This window comes from Ranitomeya imitator, chromosome 3, assembly GCF_032444005.1.
Source record: "Ranitomeya imitator isolate aRanImi1 chromosome 3, aRanImi1.pri, whole genome shotgun sequence".
Taxonomy (NCBI): domain Eukaryota; kingdom Metazoa; phylum Chordata; class Amphibia; order Anura; family Dendrobatidae; genus Ranitomeya; species Ranitomeya imitator.
The window spans coordinates 703,500,833-703,524,394 of record NC_091284.1 but is presented as its reverse complement, the minus strand read 5'-3'; the positions used below and the strand labels follow the sequence as shown (position 1 = coordinate 703,524,394).

General features: G+C 44.8%; 1 protein-coding gene and 1 pseudogene across 2 annotated transcripts in view; both read left to right on the top strand.

The window, feature by feature from the left end:
• LOC138671727 (piwi-like protein 1 pseudogene) overlaps nucleotides 1-7,705 on the top strand; it is a 68,279-nt pseudogene extending 60,574 nt beyond the window's left edge.
• Nucleotides 1-23,562, top strand: part of AVIL (advillin) — a 182,035-nt gene that overhangs the window by 74,284 nt on the left and 84,189 nt on the right. The window lies entirely within an intron of this gene.

Below are 23,562 nucleotides of genomic sequence, written 5' to 3'. Positions count from 1 at the left end.
TGCATATTCCAGGTGCCTTCTGGGAGAAGCGAAGTCTCCCTAAGCTAGAAGATCGTTGGGTACAGCCGGGACCAGCTGCTTCGAAAGCATCACCAAACCAGGGATTCAAGCTTCAGGAGGCTAATTTGCATATTCCAGGTGCCTTCTGGGAGAAGCGAAGTCTCCCTAAGCTAGAAGATCGTTGGGTACAGCCGGGACCAGCTGCTTCGAAAGCATCACCAAACCAGGGATTCAAGCTTCAGGAGGCTAATTTGCATATTCCAGGTGCCTTCTGGGAGAAGCGAAGTCTCCCTAAGCTAGAAGATCGTTGGGTACAGCCGGGACCAGCTGCTTCGAAAGCATCACCTTACGGCGCGCGAATTTTTGCCTGTAGGACATTATTGCAAGAGAGCTTGGCTGAGTAGATTACACAAGAAGGAAAACACACAGCAAGTCAGCAGGATCTAGGAGCAACATGGCAGATGTGACAACCTACATGGTGAGCTGCAGCATGTGCTACATGTTCACAGATCGACCAGAAGAAGAATCCAATTTCACCTGTCAGAAGTGTAGACTAGTGGCCCTTTTAGAAGAAAAGGTGCGGGGTCTGGAAGAAAGAATAGCAACTTTGAAACTCATCAAAGAGAATGAAGACTTTCTAGACAGAACAGAAGCATCTCTACTGGTCACAGAAGGTGCAAAAAGTGTCAGAGAACCTCCAAAAGCAGATGAGTGGAAGCATGTGACCAAAAGAAGCAAGAAGACCATGGAGAAATCACCAACCACACAACTGAAGAACCGATATCAAATCTTTGTAGAGGATGAAGATGGCACACCTAAGAATGAAGCAATACCAGCAAGCAAAAAAGAAAAGGGCACACAGCAACAAGTGACAGCAAAAAGTACAGCCAAGAAGCAACGAAGAGTGGTGGTGGTGGGAGACTCACTACTGAGAGGCACCGAAGCAGCCATCTGCAGACCGGACATAACTGCAAGAGAAGTATGCTGCCTTCCAGGTGCGATGATCAAGGATGTGACCGATAGGATACCAAAGCTCTTCAGCTCCAAGGACGTCCACCCATTTCTTCTGATACATGTTGGCACCAATGACACGGCAAGGAAGGACCTACCGACAATCTGCAAGGACTTTGAAGAGTTGGGGAAGAAAGTAAGGAACTGGATGCACAGGTAGTTTTTTCTTCTATCCTTCCAGTAGACGGGCATGGCACCAGGAGATGGAACAGGATCCTTGATGCAAACAACTGGCTAAGACGATGGTGCAGACAACAAGGATTTGGATTCCTGGACCACGGTGTGAATTACTGGTATGATGGACTCCTCGCCAGAGACGGACTACAACTCAACAAACCTGGGAAACACACATTCGCCAGAAGACTCGCTACACTCATCAGGAGGGCGTTAAACTAGAAGAAGAGGGGACGGGAAGAAAAACATTAGACTCGAACAAAGACGACCCAGGAAAACATACTCAGAAGGGAGGTAAGAACATTTCTAAAACAATCCACAGTGAGGAGATTGGAACAAAACAAAATCCTCTAAACTGCATGCTCGCAAACGCCAGAAGCCTGACAAACAAGATGGAAGAACTAGAAGCAGAAATATCTACAGGTAACTTTGACATAGTGGGAATAACCGAGACATGGTTAGATGAAAGCTATGACTGGGCAGTTAACTTACAGGGTTACAGTCTGTTTAGAAAGGATCGTAAAAATCGGAGAGGAGGAGGGGTTTGTCTCTATGTAAAGTCTTGTCTAAAGTCCACTTTAAGGGAGGATATTAGCGAAGGGAATGAGGATGTCGAGTCCATATGGGTTGAAATTCATGGAGGGAAAAATGGTAACAAAATTCTCATTGGGGTCTGTTACAAACCCCCAAATATAACAGAAAGCATGGAAAGTCTACTTCTAAAGCAGATAGATGAAGCTGCAACCCATAATGAGGTCCTGGTTATGGGGGACTTTAACTACCCGGATATTAACTGGGAAACAGAAACCTGTGAAACCCATAAAGGCAACAGGTTTCTGCTAATAACCAAGAAAAATTATCTTTCACAATTGGTGCAGAATCCAACCAGAGGAGCAGCACTTTTAGACCTAATACTATCTAATAGACCTGACAGAATAACAAATCTGCAGGTGGTTGGGCATTTAGGAAATAGCGACCACAATATTGTGCAGTTTCACCTGTCTTTCACTAGGGGGACTTGTCAGGGAGTCACAAAAACATTGAACTTTAGGAAGGCAAAGTTTGAACAGCTTAGAGATGCCCTTAATCTGGTAGACTGGGACAATATCCTCAGAAATGAGAATACAGATAATAAATGGGAAATGTTTAAGAACATCCTAAATAGGCAGTGTAAGCGGTTTATACCTTGTGGGAATAAAAGGACTAGAAATAGGAAAAACCCAATGTGGCTAAACAAAGAAGTAAGACAGGCAATTAACAGTAAAAAGAAAGCATTTGCACTACTAAAGCAGGATGGCACCATTGAAGCTCTAAAAAACTATAGGGAGAAAAATACTTTATCTAAAAAACTAATTAAAGCTGCCAAAAAGGAAACAGAGAAGCACATTGCTAAGGAGAGTAAAACTAATCCCAAACTGTTCTTCAACTATATCAATAGTAAAAGAATAAAAACTGAAAATGTAGGCCCCTTAAAAAATAGTGAGGAAAGAATGGTTGTAGATGACGAGGAAAAAGCTAACATATTAAACACCTTCTTCTCCACGGTATTCACGGTGGAAAATGAAATGCTAGGTGAAATCCCAAGAAACAATGAAAACCCTATATTAAGGGTCACCAATCTAACCCAAGAAGAGGTGCGAAACCGGCTAAATAAGATTAAAATAGATAAATCTCCGGGTCCGGATGGCATACACCCACGAGTACTAAGAGAACTAAGTAATGTAATAGATAAACCATTATTTCTTATTTTTAGTGACTCTATAGCGACAGGGTCTGTTCCGCAGGACTGGCGCATAGCAAATGTGGTGCCAATATTCAAAAAGGGCTCTAAAAGTGAACCTGGAAATTATAGGCCAGTAAGTCTAACCTCTATTGTTGGTAAAATATTTGAAGGGTTTCTGAGGGATGTTATTCTGGATTATCTCAATGAGAATAACTGTTTAACTCCATATCAGCATGGGTTTATGAGAAATCGCTCCTGTCAAACCAATCTAATCAGTTTTTATGAAGAGGTAAGCTGTAGACTGGACCACGGTGAGTCATTGGACGTGGTATATCTCGATTTTTCCAAAGCGTTTGATACCGTGCCGCACAAGAGGTTGGTACACAAAATGAGAATGCTTGGTCTGGGGGAAAATGTGTGTAAATGGGTTAGTAACTGGCTTAGTGATAGAAAGCAGAGGGTGGTTATAAATGGTATAGTCTCTAACTGGGTCGCTGTGACCAGTGGGGTACCGCAGGGGTCAGTATTGGGACCTGTTCTCTTCAACATATTCATTAATGATCTGGTAGAAGGTTTACACAGTAAAATATCGATATTTGCAGATGATACAAAACTATGTAAAGCAGTTAATACAAGAGAAGATAGTATTCTGCTACAGATGGATCTGGATAAGTTGGAAACTTGGGCTGAAAGGTGGCAGATGAGGTTTAACAATGATAAATGTAAGGTTATACACATGGGAAGAGGGAATCAATATCACCATTACACACTGAACGGGAAACCACTGGGTAAATCTGACAGGGAGAAGGACTTGGGGATCCTAGTTAATGATAAACTTACCTGGAGCAGCCAGTGCCAGGCAGCAGCTGCCAAGGCAAACAGGATCATGGGGTGCATTAAAAGAGGTCTGGATACACATGATGAGAGCATTATACTGCCTCTGTACAAATCCCTAGTTAGACCGCACATGGAGTACTGTGTCCAGTTTTGGGCACCGGTGCTCAGGAAGGATATAATGGAACTAGAGAGAGTACAAAGGAGGGCAACAAAATTAATAAAGGGGATGGGAGAACTACAATACCCAGATAGATTAGCGAAATTAGGATTATTTAGTCTAGAAAAAAGACGACTGAGGGGCGATCTAATAACCATGTATAAGTATATAAGGGGACAATACAAATATCTCGCTGAGGATCTGTTTATACCAAGGAAGGTGACGGGCACAAGGGGGCATTCTTTGCGTGTGGAGGAGAGAAGGTTTTTCCACCAACATAGAAGAGGATTCTTTACTGTTAGGGCAGTGAGAATCTGGAATTGCTTGCCTGAGGAGGTGGTGATGGCGAACTCAGTCGAGGGGTTCAAGAGAGGCCTGGATGTCTTCCTGGAGCAGAACAATATTGTATCATACAATTATTAGGTTCTGTAGAAGGACGTAGATCTGGGTATTTATTATGATGGAATATAGGCTGAACTGGATGGACAAATGTCTTTTTTCGGCCTTACTAACTATGTTACTATGTTACTATGTTACAATTATTCTTGAAACTCAGAAATTTAGTTCTATCTCCAAAAAACAAATCTGGAATAGGAATTCTCGGTTCTAACAAAGAATTCTGAACCACAAAATTTTGAATATCTTGAACTCTTGCCGTGAGCTGATCTACACATGAAGACAGACCTTTAATGTCCATTGTAACACCTGTGTCCTGAACCACCCAAATGTCTAGGGGAAAAAAAAGACAAATCACAGTGCAAAGGAAAAAAAATGGTCTCAGAACTTCTTTTTTCCCTCTATTGAGAATCATTAGTACTTTTGGCTTCCTGTACTATTGTGATAGGCAATTCAGTAACACAATGTACATAGCGATCAGAGCACATACAGTGATCTGACAATAACCCAAAATAATAGAACGAGCTCTGAGACGTGGAAACTCTGTAGACCGCAATTCCTGATCCTCTCCAAACACAACTAGAGGCAGCTGTGGATTGCGCCTAACGCTCCCTATGCAACTCAGCACAGCCTGAGAAACTAACTAGCCTGAAGATAGAAAAATAAGCCTACCTTGCCTCAGAGAAATACCCCAAAGGAAAAGGCAGCCCCCCACATATAATGACTGTGAGTAAGATGAAAAGACAAACGTAGGGATGAAATAGATTCAGCAAAGTGAGGCCCGATATTCTAGACAGAACGAGGATAGGAAAGATAACTTTGCGGTCTACACAAAACCCTAAAGAAAACCACGCAAAGGGGGCAAAAAGACCCTCCGTACCGAACTAACGGCACGGAGGTACACCCTTTGCGTCCCAGAGCTTCCAGCAAAACAAATAGACAAGCTGGACAGAAAAAATAGCAACAAATAGCAAAGAAGCACTTAGCTATGCAGAGCAGCAGGCCACAGGAATGATCCAGAGAAACACAAGTCCAACACTGGAACATTGACAGGAAGCATGGATCAAAGCATCAGGTGGAGTTAAGTAGAGAAGCAGCTAACGACCTCACCAGATCACCTGAGGGAGGAAACTCAGAAGCTGCAGTACCACTTTCCTCCACAAACGGAAGCTCCCAGAGAGAATCAGCCGAAGTACCACTTGTGACCACAGGAGTGAACTCTGCCACAGAATTCACAACAGGTGATCTAGTGGTGGAGAATGAGGAAACATTGATGAAGGCTTCATTAAAAACTAGGCACATAACACACTAGTGCGTGGTTTGTGTACAAAGTAAAAGATGAGCTGATGAGCAAGATCCCGGGCCCACAGTCGAGCTCGTGTGCAGGAGCAGGCCCCACAAAGACCACCTGGACAGGTACAGCAGCCCCAGGGACCCCAGCCAGCAGTCAGATCTCTTATAATAGATGAAATGTGGATTACATCCGCGCTGCTGCGACAAATAATAGATCCAGATATACTTGTAAGATTTTCGGGTGGTTTATTCAACGCGTTTCAAAGCTCATGGCTTCTTCTTCAGGAAGTTTCCACAGGAAAACTTTCTTTGTGTGGAAACTTCCTGAAAAAGAAGCCATGAGCTTTGAAACGCGTTGAATAAACCACCCGAACATCTTACAAGTATATCTGGATCTATTATTTGTCGCAGCAGCGCGGATGTAATCCACATTTCATCTATTATAACGGTTCTGAGAGGTCGCAGCGCCGACCTGTGGATCTGCAGCAGCTGACAAAACTACACGCCTGTACTGTGTACCACCAGGTGAGCAGTTCTCTCACAATTGATTAGAAACAATCCTGGGGATAAGACCCTATTTGAGCTTTTTTTGTCTCCTATTTTTCTTTACTAGCAGTCAGATCTCGGCAGCCAGCGCCTGAGCCTTTGCTCGTCGGAAGAGGGCGCCAGAGAGGACCGCTGGCAGCAGCAGCAGAGAGACCATTACCCGAGGTTCTGCAGGTGTCAGCTGGACTTGCAGAAGTGTCTATCGGGGAAGTGTCACTTCCATGACATTGGGGTGAACACCCAGCAGACTATCGAACACGTCCAAAAATCGAAAGCTGGCACCAAGATTCCTCATGTGACCAACCACATAAAGCTGGAGTCCCGACCACAGTGGGCCCTGTACCAGTATCACATTGACTTCAACCCCGCCATTGAGTCCAAGTGTTTGCAGTATGGCCTCCTGTACCAGCATGAAGAAGCCATCGGGAAGGCTTGGGCGTTTGATGAAACTGTGTTGTTTTTACCAAAAAGACTGAATAAGGTCACCGATTTGTTCAGTCAAACTCGAAATGGAGAGAACGTGCGGATAACAATCACCCTGACCAACGATTTTCCACCGACCTCGCCAACCTGCTTCCATTTCTATAGCATCATTTTCAGAAGACTCCTGAAGATAATGGATATGAAGCAGATAGGATGCAACTATTACAACGCGAGTGACGCCACCAAAGTCAGAGCCCACGACTTGCCATCTGCCCGGGGTTTTACACCTCCATCCTCCAATACGAGTCCAGCGTTGAGCATTAATGTCAGCCATAAAGTCCTCAGGAATGAGGCTGTGCACGACATCATGAGCAGCCTCTACTCCTTGTGTGGCCCTCAGAGGTTCCAGGATGCCTGCTGCAAGGAGCTGATCGTCCTCACCAAGTGCAACTCTAAAACCTACCGTATAGATGAGATCGCCTAGAACATGATTACAGTGTCCACCTTCAAGAAGGCAGACAGAAGCGAGATCAGCTTTGTGGACTACTATAAGAACCAATACAATGAACAAGGGAAAAACATGATCCAGCCGCTCATCGTGAACATCCCCCGAAGGCCCAAGCCGGGAGCCACAGAGAGAGCCATCGTACTGGTGCCAGAGTTCTGTAACCTAACAGGTCTGACAAACAGAATGAGAAACTACTTCAATATCATGAAAGACCTGGCCGTTCACACCCGCTTACAACCAGAACAGAGGGAGCGGCAAGTTGGGAAGTTCATGAACTACATACACAAGGATGAGAGCGTTCAGAAAGAGCTACGTGACGGAGGGCTGAATTTTGATACCGAACTGCTACAGTTCGAAGGGAGAATCGCACATCCAGAAATAAATCCTGCAAAAAGACAAATCTGCTGAATATAATCCACAGTTTGCTGATTGGTTGCGAGAGCTGAGGGGTCCCATCCTGATCAGCCCCCGAAATAGGAATAATTGGCTGCTCTTTTACGCCCGGAGAAATTAGTACGCGGCGAACGCTCTTTTGCAGAACATGTTCAAGATCACACAGCAAATGCGCATCAAGATGAACCGGGCGGTGTTGGTTGAAGTCGAGTACTTTTTGGGGGGGCTTTTGGTGAATGTTTGAAAAAAAAAGATAAAAAGAATAGAACAAGGCTAGCAGACAGAACTATGCATCTTATGCCTGCGAAGCTACGATTTTTCCACCACAGATACACCAGGCCTCAGCGTGACATAACAGACATGACAAAAATTTTCTTAAATTTTTTTTTTTAAACAATAAATACTGAGTACACCAAGGCTAGCAGACAGAACAATGCAACGTATGCCTGCGAACAGAAGATTTTGACACCACAGATACACTAGGCGTGTGACGGAGATAACAGACTGTATACATTTTATTTTTTATTTTTATTTTTTTTTAAACAATAAATACTAAGTAGACCAAAGGTAGCAGACAGAAGAAAGCAACGTATGCCTGCAAAGCACGGATTTTGACACCACTGGTACACAAAGCGTCAGCCAGAGATAACAGACTGATCAAAATATTTTTTTGGTTTTTTTGGCACACCAAAATTTTGTCAAAATGTTGGCTATGACTCCCAAAAATAAAATTGGAGTACTAAAATTTTAAGATATTTAGCGCAATGATATGTGATGCATGTGGTGTACAACTCACAGTGATAAATATAACAACTGTAGCTAAATTTTTGGGGGCCAGATAAAAAATTTTGGGGCAACAAAATGGTGTCCAAAAAGGTTGTAGGACACTACAAAATATTAGATAGCAGCCCCCAAAAAAGGACAGATTTTTAGGCCCACTCACATCTGATGCCTGGTTTCCCCCCCCCAAAAATAGGTAAAAAATTATATTTTCACGCTCTTGTATTGCAATGACCTGACTGTAGTCTGCAGCGTGACCAAGCAAATAAATGTTGAAAAAAGGGGGCTATGGATTGCTTTATAAAAAAAATCCCCCCAAAAAATTGCCACGGATAACTGCAGCTAGGTATATATAAAATACGCAGCAGCAGTGCATGAGCTGACAAACATTTCCCCAAGGGGGATACATTTTTAAAAAATATACTAAGGGCATCATAGACACCCTTGCCAAAAATTGGACTGTCTATAGCAGCACAGGACACGTTAAGTGTAGTGATCTAGTGGTGATGAATGAGGAGACATTGCTGAAGGCCTCATTAAAAAATAGGCCTAATGTAAAGGAGTGTGTCTCCTAGACTTGTAAAGCCCACACACGCAGTGCATGGGCTGACAAACATTTTCCCAAGGGGCATACATTTTTTAAAAATATACTATGGGCATCATAGACACCCTTGCCAAAAATTGGACTGCCTATAGCAGCACAGAACATGTTAAGCGTGGTGATCTAGTGGTGGAGAATGAGGAGACATAAAGATAAATCATACTGAAATAAAAAAAAATAAAGGATGTGAATCCACCAATGAAAGTAAATAACAAAAGGGAGGGGCGAACACAGGTTCATATATATGATGCCAGATTGTGTCCAGCGAGATATGTTTGTCTCTAGCAACAGCTCAGAGACAGGGATATATTAAAAAAAAAATTGTATTTCAATATTTTCATATTGTAGAGATATACGAGGGGCGATCCAAAAGTAATGATAATCGGTTATTTCTATTGCACACAGAAATTAAAATAAAATGTTTTCTTCTCTTAGGTAACCACTAATCCATGAAAAAAAAATCACTTAAATAGACCACGATTCCCGGGAGCTACATTCATTTGAATATGAACTGCCGAGGAGTGAACATCAAAATGGAAAAAAACGAGCTCAGAGCTGTCATCAAATACCTCTGCTTGAAAAAAATGACTACCAAAGACATGCACAGTGACTTGGTGGAAACATTGGGGGACTCTTCTCCTCCATATTCCACAGTTGCATGCTGGGCCAAGGAATTTAAGCTGTTAAGAACATCGACGGAAGTTGAACATCGTGAAGGACGCCCATCCACGTCCCTCAATGAAGAAAACGTGAAAAAAGTTGAAGAAGTTGTATTGGCAGATCGAAGAGTGACTATCAGGCATGTAGCTGAGGTCACAGGGATCTCATATGGTAGTATTCAAAGAATCCTTGCAAAATAATTGCATATGAGAAAGGTCTCCGTGTGTTGGGTGCCAAAAATGTTAACCGACAAGCAAAAGAAGAAACCAGTTGACATTTCAATAGCAAATCTCGAAAAGTTCCAAGCAGACAAGGAAAATTTTTTGTCACGTTTTTTGACCATGGACAAGACCTGGATCCACCACTTTGATCCTGAAACTAAACAACAATCGATGACGTTGAAACGAGCCGACGAACCGACGCCGAAGAAATTCAAAGTGTCAAGCTCAGCAAGGGAAGGTTATGGCATCCGTTTTTTGGGACGCTGAAGGAATTATTATGGTGGACTATTTGGAGAAGGGAGCCACTATTACGGGCTCCTACTACGCAGAACAAATAAGAAGATTGCGGGAGGCTATCAAGGAGAAAAGGCGCGGCAAACTGTGGGCTGGTGTGCTGTTTCACCAAGATAACGCGCCGGCTCACAAAGCTGCAGTTGCCATGGCTACCATTTAAGAAGCGGGCTTTCAACTGGTGGAACACCCCCCCTATTGGCCAGATCTAGCCCCCAGTGACTTCTTTCTCTTTCCTCGGCTCAAGGAACACCTCCGGGGCAAGAAATTTTATGACAATAGTGACGTGATAACTGCTGTTGGGGATTTTTTTGAGGGTCAAGATCAAGAATTTTTTTCGAAGGGAATTCTAAGTTTAGAAAAGAGATGGACTAAATGTATAGACTTGTTAGGAGACTATGTAAAAAAATAAAATAAAATTTGACTATATTCATTGTGTTTAGTATTGATTATCAATACTTTTGGATCGCCCCTCGTACACTAGGTCATAAAAGGACAGTGCAGAGATATTAAAACTGGAATATATAAGAATAAATGGGAAAAATATATGTACATCTCATTTTGATGACGGTTCCCCCTGGGGGAGTTTATTTTGGTTTCTAATTAGTAAGGGGCATCAGATAAACACTGTTGCACAAAAAGTGAGTGATTTTTGCATCACGGAATACATTCACCCTGGTGTTGTACTGGTTGTGGATGATGAGGAGGAGGATAAGGAGGAGGATAACACCATACAGACTAAATCAGGAAGCGGAAACCCATGTGTGGTTGGGGAGAGGTGCATGACAATACGCCTCCACAAAAAAGACAATGTATTAGAGGCTACGTTTCACTGTTTTCACTTGGTGGTGTACAGAAATCTTGCCCAATCCAGCCCTTGTTCATTTTTTATAAGAGTCAGCCTGTCAGCATTTTCAGTTGACAGGTGGATGCGCTTATCTGTTATAATTCCACCAGTGGCACTAAAAAACCCGCTCTGACAGAACGCTAGCAGTAGGGCAGGCTAGGACCTCCAAGGCGTAGAGAGCCAGTTCATGTCACGTGTCCAGCTTGGATACCCAATAATTAAAAGGCACAGATGAATCACAGAGGACACTTGTACGATCTGCAAGGTACCCCCTCACCATCTTCCCAAACATTGGACTTCTTGTGATAGCACCCCTTGTCTCTGTGCCAGCATGATGGGAGGGTCTGAGAAAACTGTCCCAGAACTTTGCCATTGTTCCCCTGCCCGAGCTGGATTGTACTTCTGTCTCTCTCGCTTGGACTCCTTGGTTGTACAACAAACTCTGAGGTCTGCTGCCAGCGTTCTCACATGGGAATTTTCAAAGTAATTCCGCTACAAGGGCCCTCTGTTACTGCAACATTTTAGTACACCTCTCTGCCTCTGACAGAAGAGATTGAAAGTTCTCCTTGTAGCGTGGGTCTAGAAGTTTCACCAGCCAGTAATGGGTGTTACCAAAAATTTTTATAATGCCAGGGTCACGTGAAACGCAGCGCAACATTAAGTCAGCCATGCGTGCCAGACTGCTAACAGGCAAGACTTCCATGTCCTCATCAACCGGATGACTGACCATGCTGTCCTCCTCATCCTCTCCCTGTCCTCAGACCATCCCCTCTGAACAGAGGGGGGGGGCAACCCTGATTGACATAGGGCCTGCAATCCTGGCATGGGTAGGATGTATTCCATGCCAAGGTCTGACTGGGTCCCAGCTTCCACTATGTTAACCCAGTGTGCCGTCAGTGAGATGTACCATCACTGCCCACAAGCACTCGTCCACGTGTCTGTGGTTAGATGGACTTTCCCAGTAACAGCATTGTTGAGGGCACGGGTAATGTTGTGGGACACATGCTGGTGTAATGCCGGTACGGCACACCGGGAGAAATAGTGGTGACTGGGGACTGAGAACCTTGGGATGGCTGCCGCCATCAGGTTGCGGAAAACCTCCGTCTCAATGAACCAAAAAGGCAACTTTTCAAGTGCAAGCAGAAGAGAAATGTTAGAATTTAGTACTGTGGCCTGTGGGGCGTTGGCTGGGTATTTCCGCTGTGCTCCAATGACTGGGGTATAGACAACTGAAGGCTGTGCTGGGTTAAGGATGTGGATGAGCTTGATGAAGGTGCTGCTTGACTGTGGGCAACAACAGGTGCAGGGCTAGAGGCATCTTTACATGCACGGTGGACTGGGAATTGGCTTCTACGCAAAACAGTGGAAGAAGCAGTGGTGTCACCTGCAGACAGTGTTCCTGGAGCCTGGGGTTCGGCCCACAAAGTCAGGTGCTTTGCTGCTATGTGCCTGATCAAGCTGGTGGTGGTCAGGCTGGTAGTTTTGCTACCCCTGCTGATGCTGGCATGGTAGGTGCTGCAAATGGCATGTTTGGGGTTGGCAAAGTCTTTAAAAAATAACCTGACTTGGGAAGATCTAATAGTTGGAATGGCAACTTCCCTTATGTTGGTGTTACTGGGAACAGAGACACGCCTTCTGTCTCCGGCCACCACACTGCTGCTTCTTCTTGCCTGTTGGGGTGATATGCCTCCTTCCCCATGTGTGCTGCTGTCCTTGCTCTGCATGTCCTCCAGCCAGGTTGGGTCAGTCACTATGTCATCCACCACCTCGTCCTCCACATCTGTATCGTGCTCCTCCTCCTGACTTTCTGGCAATTGTGTCTCATCATCCACCTCATGTGACACTTTCCCACCATCGCCTTCATGTGACTGTGGCTGGTCAAAGCTTTGGTCATCGTTACATGCGATCTCATCTGGCCCCATTTCAAGTTGACCGGCCGAGAGTCCGGAATCTTGAAAGGGAAAACTGAACAGCTCTTTGGAGTGTCCAAATGTGGGATCAGTTGTCTCAGGGCACTCGGCATAGTGGGAGGAAGGAGGACAGGGTGAGGAATATCCAGTCCACACTCATGGCTACTCAGACTTGACCATGTGGAAGATGTGGTGGTGGTGGCTAAGTGACTGGAAGCATTATCCGCTATCCAAACAACAACCGTTTCACACTGTTCTGGCTTCCATAGTGGTGTGCTGCGATCCCCTACAAACTGGGACAGGAAGATCGAGCGAGAAGATGTGGGTCTCTGTTGTGGCCCACTTTCAGCTTGTCCACGGCCTCGTTCTCTACATTCACCATCAACATCACGTCCACTTCCCATGTCCCCTGCCCCTTGTCTTGCCCATTTTAAATGGACTACTGAACTATTTCAAAAGCTCAACACAAATATATTTGTTTGGAGCAAAATTATATCTGATCACTATGCCTTCAAAGCTACGATTTTTCCAATACAGACACAACAGGCCGCAGCCACACATAACAGACTGTATAATTATTTTTTCTGTTGCATGGGAAATTTGGAAAAAAATTAAAAATGAGTACAGCAAGCACGGTGGCGCAGTGGTTAGCCTTGCAGCGCTGGGGTCCTGTGTTCTAATCCCACCCACGACAACATCTGCAAAGAGTTTGTATGTTCTCTCCGTGTTTGCGTGGGTTTCCTCTGGGTACTCCAGTTTCCTCCCACATTCCAAAGACATACTGATAGGGAATCTAGATTGTGAGCCCCCATCGGGGACAGTGATGATGTGTGCAAACTGTAAAGCGCTGCGGAATATGTTAGCGCTATATAAAAATAAAGATTATTATTATTACAGCAAGGCTAGCAGACAGAACTATACAACTTATGCCTGTGAAGCTACAATTTTTCCACTACACATACACCATGCTACATCCATTTATCTAACCTCCTGATGAGCCTTGTGGTGAAACGCGTATAGGTCACATGACATCTATCGGATAAGTACCCCTCTGATTTGATTATCATGTGTTATTTTATATCTCACTGATACATCTAAGCATGGTCTATATTTTTTGGACTTGGTTTTTGAATATTATCTAACATCATATTGGAATATCTGGTTATACTTATAGATGTTTAATCAGTGGAGAGTCTGATATTCTATTTATTGATTGAAATCTGATCATTTGTATTATATTGGCACCCACAAGCCCTCTGTCTCCACATATTGCAGTTTGTGTATTTTTTTGGGGGGTCACTGATTCACTAGGGCCTTTTGAGGGATAGCCATCGTGGAGCGGGGGCGCCATATCCGCTGACAAGTAGGGTGCCAACCTCCGCTGTATAGATAGGGCACAGCGTAGGTTCAGTACAAAAGGGTCTTTTGCATTTGGTATTAATCTTTCTTCATCACTGTGCATGACAGGTCACTATCCCTTACCATATATTCATCTTCTTCCCCCCTTTTTTTCGCTGTCCCTTCAGCAATTAGTGTGACTGTGTTGTCCTCTTTGGACATCCTGGGTGTATATTGATCACTTATAAAGAGGGACGCACAGGACATTAGGGTCAGCCGTCGTTGAGCGGGGGCGCCATTCTTGTAATTCTCAGTAGGGTGCCAACCTCCGCTGGCAGGGATCATTGAAAGGGTGGACTTAGTATGCACTTTTTGTATGGTGTGTGTTTTTATGTGTTGTTTGTCTCCTCTTTATGATTTATTAATAAAGGTTTATATTTGTATCTGTCTTTAATGAGGTTTTTATGATAATAACTACACTACAGATACACCAGGCCTCAGCCTTACATAACAGACTGTATAAAACATTTTTTGGGTTTCTGGTGAATTTTTGAAAATATAAAAAGAGTAGAACAAGGCTAGCTCACAGAACTATGGTACATATGCCAGCAAAGCTACGAATTTTCCACCACAGATACACCAGGCCTCAGCCTGACATAACAGACTGTATATAAATGTTTTTTTTCTTTTGTATGTGAAATTTTGCAAAAAATTTAAAATGAGTACAACAAGACTAGCAGACAGAACTATGAAACTTATGCCTGCGAAGCTACATTTTTTCTACCACAGATACAAAAGACCTCTGCCTGACATAACAGACGGTATAAAATACTTTTTTGGTGAATTTAAAAAAAAAAAAAAGTAGAACAAGGCTAGCACACAGAACACAGAACTATGCTACGTATGCCTGCAAAGCTACAATTTTTCCACCACAGATACACCATGTTAGGCCGGGATCACACATGCGAGAAACACGTCTGTGTCTCGCATGTGAAATCCAAGCTCTGGCGCCGGCACTCCAGAGCGGAGCGGGCGGCCGCATAGCAACACATGGAGCTGCACGCTCCGCTCTGGAGTGCCGGCGCCAGAGCTTGGATTTCACATGCGAGACTCGGACGTGTTTCTCGCATGTGTGATACCGGCCTTAGGGTTGGCGGAACGCACCGAGTGTATATATATATATATATATATATATATATATATATGTATAAATAGGTGCGTTCGCAACCCGGGGTCCACCGTGCAGGAGAGGAACCTGCTGCTGGCAAATGGCGGCGGTATAAGCGAACTCTGTTAACTCCACAGATTCGCTAGAAACAAGATACTAGGCCCTGTTAGCATCACAGGGGAACACAGCTAACTGCTGAGCTGATGGCAGTCACTGGTCACGCACCAGAAAAGCACACAAACAGTCCTCACCGGAGGTGCCGGTATTCTAGGGGCTTATTTCAGCCAGGTCCCTAAATACATACATTCAAAACTCCTCACCGGAGGTGCCGGTATTCTAGGGGCTTATTTCAGCCGGGTCCCTGAATACATACATACAGGCATGACCACAAATAACAAGCTCATGATATGAGGTGATACTAGCACATGGCCGTGCGGCCATGCAATCCTTTTATAGCTGCAGCAGCTTCAGGACCTTCCTAGGGAACCAATGGAAGTTGCTGCAATTCCAGAGCAACTTCAGGACCTTCCTAGAGGATCAATGGGAGCTGCAGCAGTACTTGAGCATGTGACCCCTGACCTCCAATGAGAGGTCTTACCCTGGGCATGCTCAGTGTGTGCAAAGCAGGACTTGGTCCCAGAAAAGCCTGCTCGCCACTGACCAGTGCAGGCTACAACAGCAGAGCCTGGAAAGGCAGCAGTAACCCTTTGCACAGTATCAGACTGAGTGAGACGCTGGGACCGATGTCTCCGCTGAGCAGGCTCCACTGTGGCTGCTGTAGAATGGTTGACCCCAGCAGACATGGATCGAGATTCCACCTGTGCAGCGGCGGGAACTCAATTCCTAACACACCAGACCTCAGCCTGACATAACAGACTGTATAATTTTTTGGGAGGGTTTTGGAGAATTTTTTTTTTTTAAAGAGTAGAACAAGGCTAGCATAGAGAACTATGATAAGTATTCCTGCAAAACTATGATTTTTCCACCACAGATACACCAGGCTGCAGCCACAGATAACAGACTGTATAATTTTTTCTTCTCTTGTATGTGAAATTTGGCAAAACATTAAAAATGAGTACAACAAGGCTAGTAGACGACAGAACTATGAAACTTATGCCTGCAAAGCTACAATTTTTCCACCACAGATACAACAGGCCTCAGCCAGACATAACAGACAATAAAATATTTTTTGGGTTTTTGTTGAATTTTTGAAAAAAGTAGAACAAGGCTAGCACACAGAACTATGATACATATTTATTACACCAATAGAATTCCTCAATATATCCAGGGATCCCCTCAAAATATAGACAACAAACTACTAGAGAATAAAGAAGGAGCACTGATCCAATATGTAAAAATATACTCTACAGATTTTATTCAATTAAGCACATATCATCACATAAATACACAAAATATGGATAACTTATATATGGTACATAGTACATAGACCAATGGTTACACTAAAGACATCACTGACACCATGTCAAAAAAAGGATAGAAATAAATAATGACTCCCTGAGAACCATGGGTGACATATGTCTATAAAGATCTAATATCAATAGTTGTCCACCCGTTTGTTAAACTCATAAAGATACAATTTATATCCACCAATGTAATGGTTAATTAGGTATAGTGGGCTGGGTGCAAAGCTACACACGCATAATGCTAATTTTCAGAACCATCAGTAGCTAGCTAATCCCAAGCCTAAATATACAAAATTATATACCCATGAGCTGATCGCAGACTATACCTGTAGACATGGTATCAGAGACGTCCGTGCACCAATCACCTCGACGCGCGTTTCGCTGTCTGCCACAGCTTCGTTGGGAGGTCACTAGGATACGTATGATAAGTATGAACTATGATACGTATGCCTGTGAAACTACTATTTTTACACCACAGATACACCAGGCCGCAGCCACAGATAACAGACTGTATAAAAAATTTTCTCTTGTATGTGAAATTTGGCAAAAAATAAAAAATTAGTACAACAAGGCTAGCAGACAGAACTATGAAACTTATGCCTGCAAAGCTACAATTTTGCCACCACAGATACACCGGCCGTCAGCCTCAGATAACAGACTGATCTAAATGTGGCCTTGATTTTTTTGGGCACAACAAAATTGTGTCAACAAGTTGACTATGACACTCACACAAAAAAAAATTTGATGCACTCACATCTGGTGCCTGGGACAAAAAAAGTAGATTTGGACGTTCTTTGATTACAAGAACCTGGCTGTAGTATGCAGCGTGAACGAGCAATTAAATGTTGAAATAAGGGGGCTATGGATTGCTTTAGAATAAAAGAAGCAGGTATAAGGTGAGGAAAAAAATGCCACAGAAAACTGCAGCTAGGTATGCATTAAATAAGAAGCTGCAGCAGACAGTAATGGAGCTTTTGGAGGTATGCAGTGAGAACTATGTACTCACATACAGTTCCTGCAGGCCTTGCACTGATGTGGATATGTGCACATAGACTCCCCTGCCTACCAAGCGCTGCAATCTCTGAACCCCAAATTAGCCCTAAAAAGGACTGTTGGTTTCTCAGGTGTTGTGGACTGAACAGTTGCAGACCTGCACTAACTATTAAAAGGATGATTCTGACCCTATCTCAGCAGCAGTTCTACCTACACTCGCTAAGTCCGAAGCAGAATGCGGCGAGCAGGGCGGCGCCAGCTCTCTTATAGACCTGATGATGCTGTGCGGCCAGCCAATCACTGTAATACCACAACAAAGATGGCTGCGGCATTACAATGCATGGATGAGAATCCCTGCATTGTCATTGGTGCTCTAAAGAGCGCCAGATTTGCAGGACGGAGACTCGAGCTTCCGCCGAATAATCCCAGAAATACTCGATGCTCGCCGAGTACACCGAGCATAGTGATACTCGGGCGAATACCGAGTAGTGGCGAGCACGTTCGCTCATCACTAACCTTAACCCAATTTTTTTACCTGTCAGCTGCAATCACCGGCAGGTACGCCACCCACTGGTTTCTAATTACAGCAACAGGTCCATCTATACTACCAGTGTGAACAGCTTCTACCTCCCCACTCTCCCCTACCTCCTTCTCTGCATAGCAAAATATAATACAACATAACTCAGGTTGGTCAGTTATTCACTAGTCCAAAGCAATAATACGTTACAGCTAGCCTTATTAGTAACAGCAGCCGTGGCACCGACAAAGTCCAACAATAATTGAGCAAGATAGCAGTTGCATTGAGTGGTAAAGACAAACCTAAATTGGTAGTGTTCCTTTTGGAGATTTTGTTGGCATAGGCTTAGTAAGTTTGCTTATTCTGCATCTTTAATGCCCCTCAACAATTTTTTTTATAGCTGAGCCATAGCAAAACCTACTCAGGCCTTTTATCTGAACCGACTCAAGAATGGTGCCACTAATGAAGCTTCAGAGAGGCCCGGTGCCTGCGCACTGCAGTACTTTGCTCTGCCCTCAACAGGGAAGACAAAGTACGCCTGCGCAGGAGCCACGGCAAGAAGACAAGAAGAGGACGTGATCGTAAGAAGATGGGAGGCGCTGGACTTGGACCGCAATGCCCATCGGACCGGACCGCAGCGGGACCGCCCCTGGGTGAGTATAATATAACCTGTTTTTCTCATCTTTCAGGATACATCGGGGGCTTATCTACAGCATTGCAGAATGTTGTAGATAAGCCCCTGATGCCGGTGGCCTTAGTTTATAGGCCATTTTGGGGGTGGCAAATTCCCTTTAACATTCCACACCGTTTAATACCACATTTATGGCCTCCACGAAGTTTGACACCTAAGAATGCCTCTCCCATACACATTGATATTCCTAGATTGCTCCCTTACATACACAGTATGATTCCCCATAGTGGCCCCCACTCGGCATTATTCCCCAATCCCCTACAGTGCCCACACACATGGGAATGACCTAAGTGTTCCTCAACAATGATGCCTCTCACACAGTATGATGCCCTAACTGTCCCCATCACAAATATATGTCTACAAATGATGCTTATAGAAGCCCCAACACAGTATGATGCCCCTGAACTCCACTGGCGATTCTAAAAATAAATCACCTAGCCCCATTTCCATGATAGGTGGATCAGATCTACTGTGTCTATTCCTGGTACAGCAGGCACGGCATGGTGATATCACCATGCTTCCTACACCAAAGCTTTGATGGGACAGGTGAAAGGTGGAGCTAAGAGCTGATGGCTCCTTGCTTCACTATTATGTTGAACTCCATCTGTGTCCCAAAGATGCAGATACAATTAAAAGTAGAACATGCTACCCACCTCTAGGGTCAACTCGCCATACCCAGGACTGTTGCACTTGATCTTGAAATGGCTAACAGGCATGACGGTCAAGACGGTACGATCTGAGAACGTGCTGAAGGACATGAGGGAGAGCACTGGGAAAATGAAGGATGTAAACTGTGTGGAACCCTATGTCAATGCTCTAGTGGATTTGGATGTGCTGAAAAAAGAAAGCAGTAAAGTTACCCGTTTAAAGTTGGAACCGGACTCTGTCTCTATTTGTGTGCAATCATTGGTGTCGGGGTCGTCACGACAATACCCTTCATCCACCAGTCATTCCAAATCAGATTAAGAGCATGTTGGTACCGGATAAGAATGAGTCAGACACAATGCTGGTTCAAACTCATTGCATGCTCGTGTGTCCACACGTAGTGGGAACGTCACAGCAACTGGTTTATTTCCTAATACACAACATTATATGATCTATTGGGGGAAGGTGTGCAGAGGGCGGGGTTAGGCGGGGTTTAAGCAATGTATCTAGTATTCAGTCCTTCTGGTTGGCTCTGACGTCATCTGATAGATCCTCCTTCCTCCACGTCACTTTAAGTTTCCATTTCTCCAGGGACGATACTTTAGCTTCAGAAACGAAAGTAGATTCTTGGCAAGAACAAAAACTAAGGCGTCACGTTACGTTTCGATTTCCAGAGAAATGATACTTGGCTTCTGGAATGTGAAACTTATTTCTTCAGCAAAGTGAATCTGGGGCAAAGGTGAATACTGGCAGCCATGTTAAATACAATTACATATGCATTAGCAAGCGAAGGGGAAAAACTTATTGTTTCACAGCATAAGAATATATAAAAGTACAAAAGAGTATAAAGATATATATTTTCACCTTGACAATCCCCCCTAAACACTAAGTTTTTCCCTAAAAAGAAAGATCCTTCGAGACTGTCCATGTGATGGGGAAAGGGGAGGTGGATTTCTTCATCCAGACACCTCAGAAGCTCTCCCCTTGTGAGAGGCCTCCAGGCAGCTGAACCCTTCACTAGCTTCACATGGAGTTCTCCCGCTGTCCCTAAACTAAATCTCTTAGCATCATCTGAGAATAAGGGGTTTTGTCTATCTTCTTGAGGGGGACATACTTGGGGATCTCCCCTGGATCAGTGCCATTGTACTCTAGTGGGTCTACTTCTTGGTTGAGGAAGGTGCCAGTCGGAGTTGCCTCAGTGATAACCTTTTTATACAGGGGAATAACACAACAGAGGATTATCGATCCAACTACAAAGAGAGCAATCAGTACTAGACAAGCTTGTTGAAGAAATCCTTTGAGCCCACCCAACCAACCGGAAAAGAAAGATATGTCTACTCCAGCATTAGATTTTAATTCTGCTGCTAACCCATTTAACTTTTTAAGGGCTATCATGGTCTTTCCATTTACCCCAGAGTTCTGAGGGATATAGATACAGCATTCCTCTCCCACCATCCCACAGACTCCTCCTTCCTCAGCTAAGATCATATCAAGGGCTAGTTGGTTTTGGAGGGTCATTCTAGTGTTAGGGCCCAATTCCTCAACTATACATTGGAAAGCATCACAGATAAAATTGACAAACCTTTGTTCACTGTAATATATGTAATTGATCCAATCAACATTTTTATTAGTCTGCACCTGTGGGATTATAGAAGCAAAGCTAGCATAGATCTGGTTCTGGGCTTTAAATTGGTCAGGCACCCCCCTTGGCACTCCAATGCCATCAACATATACCAATGGATCTTCTTCATAACTCATGTGGAGCTGATCGAGACTTCTCCTCTTTCTGGTATATTCATCAGGTGTCTCCGGATCCCAAGGTAAAATCTTGAACTGCATAGCTAGTTTAACAAGGGTGCATTGACCTGTCCAGGCATTAGGCAACCTAGGACGGAGCTTACCATCTCCACATAACCAATAAATGTCGTACATGTACTGTGTATGATTAGCTAGCAAATCAGTATCTAGGGAACTGTTCTCTTTGCAGAAACCTGTCTCGAAGACCCCTACTGGTGTACCTGTAGTGTCGTGGGAATTATAGCAGGTATAATTATCAGCTAACACAGTTATCCCTCCTGGGACCTTTATTGTGGGTTCTTCATGAATTAGTGGGACATAATCTGAGCAATCAGTGGACTTTAGACCCTTCAACAGATTCATAACACAGGCAGTAGTATTAACCAGTGGCGTATCCAGGGGGGGGCAGCCGGGGCATGTGCCCCGGGCGCAGCTGACAGGGGGGCGCCAGCGGGCCGCCTGATGTGATGCGGCATTGCAGCTGTCAAAGGCCAGGCTCCTCGTCGGCGGCATTCTGCCGGCCCCACAGACCAGTGAGATAATAGTCCCGTGCTGCTGCGCTAGTTCCCAGCGGTTGTGGTTCGCTTTCTTGCCTTGTGAGACAAGAGGAGTCCCTTCCTTCTCTGTTTAAAGCCTGCTGCCTGCGCCCTGGGCCGGACCTTGACAACCGCTGAGAGGCGCTCTGACCGCCGCTGGCACTTCCGCATCAGGGAAGCGCCAGCAGCGGCTGACGTCATGGAGCGTGTGACAGGCTGCTGCTGCATCGTTCGTCGTTGTGCTGCAGCGCCGATGACTAGGTTCGTTCGCGGCCGCGGGTGTCCTGTGTGTTTAGTCAGTAGTCACTCACAGTGTGTAGGTGCTGTTGTTGCGTGGTTGGACGGTGACGTCGTCGGTGGTAGATCAGGTCAGGGTCAGGACAGGTGGGTCGTGCTCCACTACTCCAGACCGCAGCCGCAGGGACCACCGGGTGACTCCAAGTTCCCCGATTGTCATAGGCAGCTACAGCCCACATCCCAAGAGACACTGTAATATACACTGCACAGCAGAACTGTGTTGGTGTGTTTGATTTTTCACAGGCAGCCGTGCTGAGATTGTGTGAGGCAGCCGAGCTGAGATTGTGTGAGGCAGCCGTGCTGAGATTGTGTGAGGCAGCCGAGCTGAGATTGTGTGAGGCAGCCGAGCTGAGATTGTGTGAGGCAGCCGAGCTGAGATTGTGTGAGGCAGCCGAGCTGAGATTGTGTGAGGCAGCCGAGCTGAGATTGTGTGAGGCAGCCGAGCTGAGATTGTGTGAGGCAGCAGAGCCAAGATTGATGCAGCAGGGCTGAGATGGTGTGATGCAGAGAGCTGTTATGTTCTGATGCAGCAGAGCTGAGATGGTCTGATGCAGCACAGCTGTTATGTTTTGATGAAGCAGAGCTGATATGGTATGATGCAGCAGAGCTGAGATGGTCTGATGCAGACCATCACAGCTCTGCTACATCAGACCATCACAGCTCTTCTTCATCAGACCATCACAACTCTGCTGCATCAGACCATCTCAACTTTGCTTCATCAGACCATCTCAGCTCTGCTGCATCACACCATCGCCGCTCTGCTTCATCAGACCATCTCAGCTATGCTGCATCAGAGCTGAAATGGTCTGATGAAGCAGAGCTGAGATTGTCTGATGAAGCAGAGCTGTGATGGTCTGATGTAGCAGAGCTGTGATGGTCTGATGTAGCAGAGCTGAGATGGTCTGATGAAGCAGAGCTGAGATTGTCTGATGAAGCAGAGCTGTGATGGTCTGATGTAGCAGAGCTGTGATGGTCTGATGTAGCAGAGCTGTGATGGTCTGATGTAGCAGAGCTGAGATGGTCTGATGAAGCAGAGCTGAGATTGTCTGATGAAGCAGAGCTGTGATGGTCTGATGTAGCAGAGCTGTGATGGTCTGATGTAGCAGAGCTGAGATAGTCTGATGCAGCAGAGCTGAGATGGTCTGATGCAGAAGAGATGTGATGATCTGATGTAGCAGAGCTGAGATTGTCTGATATTGTAGAGCTGAGTTTGTTAAGTGCCACCTATCTAAGTTTGTGAAATGTAGCAAACCTGAACCTGTCATTCACATGTAGCAGCTCTTGTAGTCCTGATATGTCAGATGTAGCAGAGCTACAGTTAATGTTCAAATGGGGGAGGTGGAGGGAGAGGTTTTAGGGGGGGGGGGTGGGGGGGGTGCCGAACT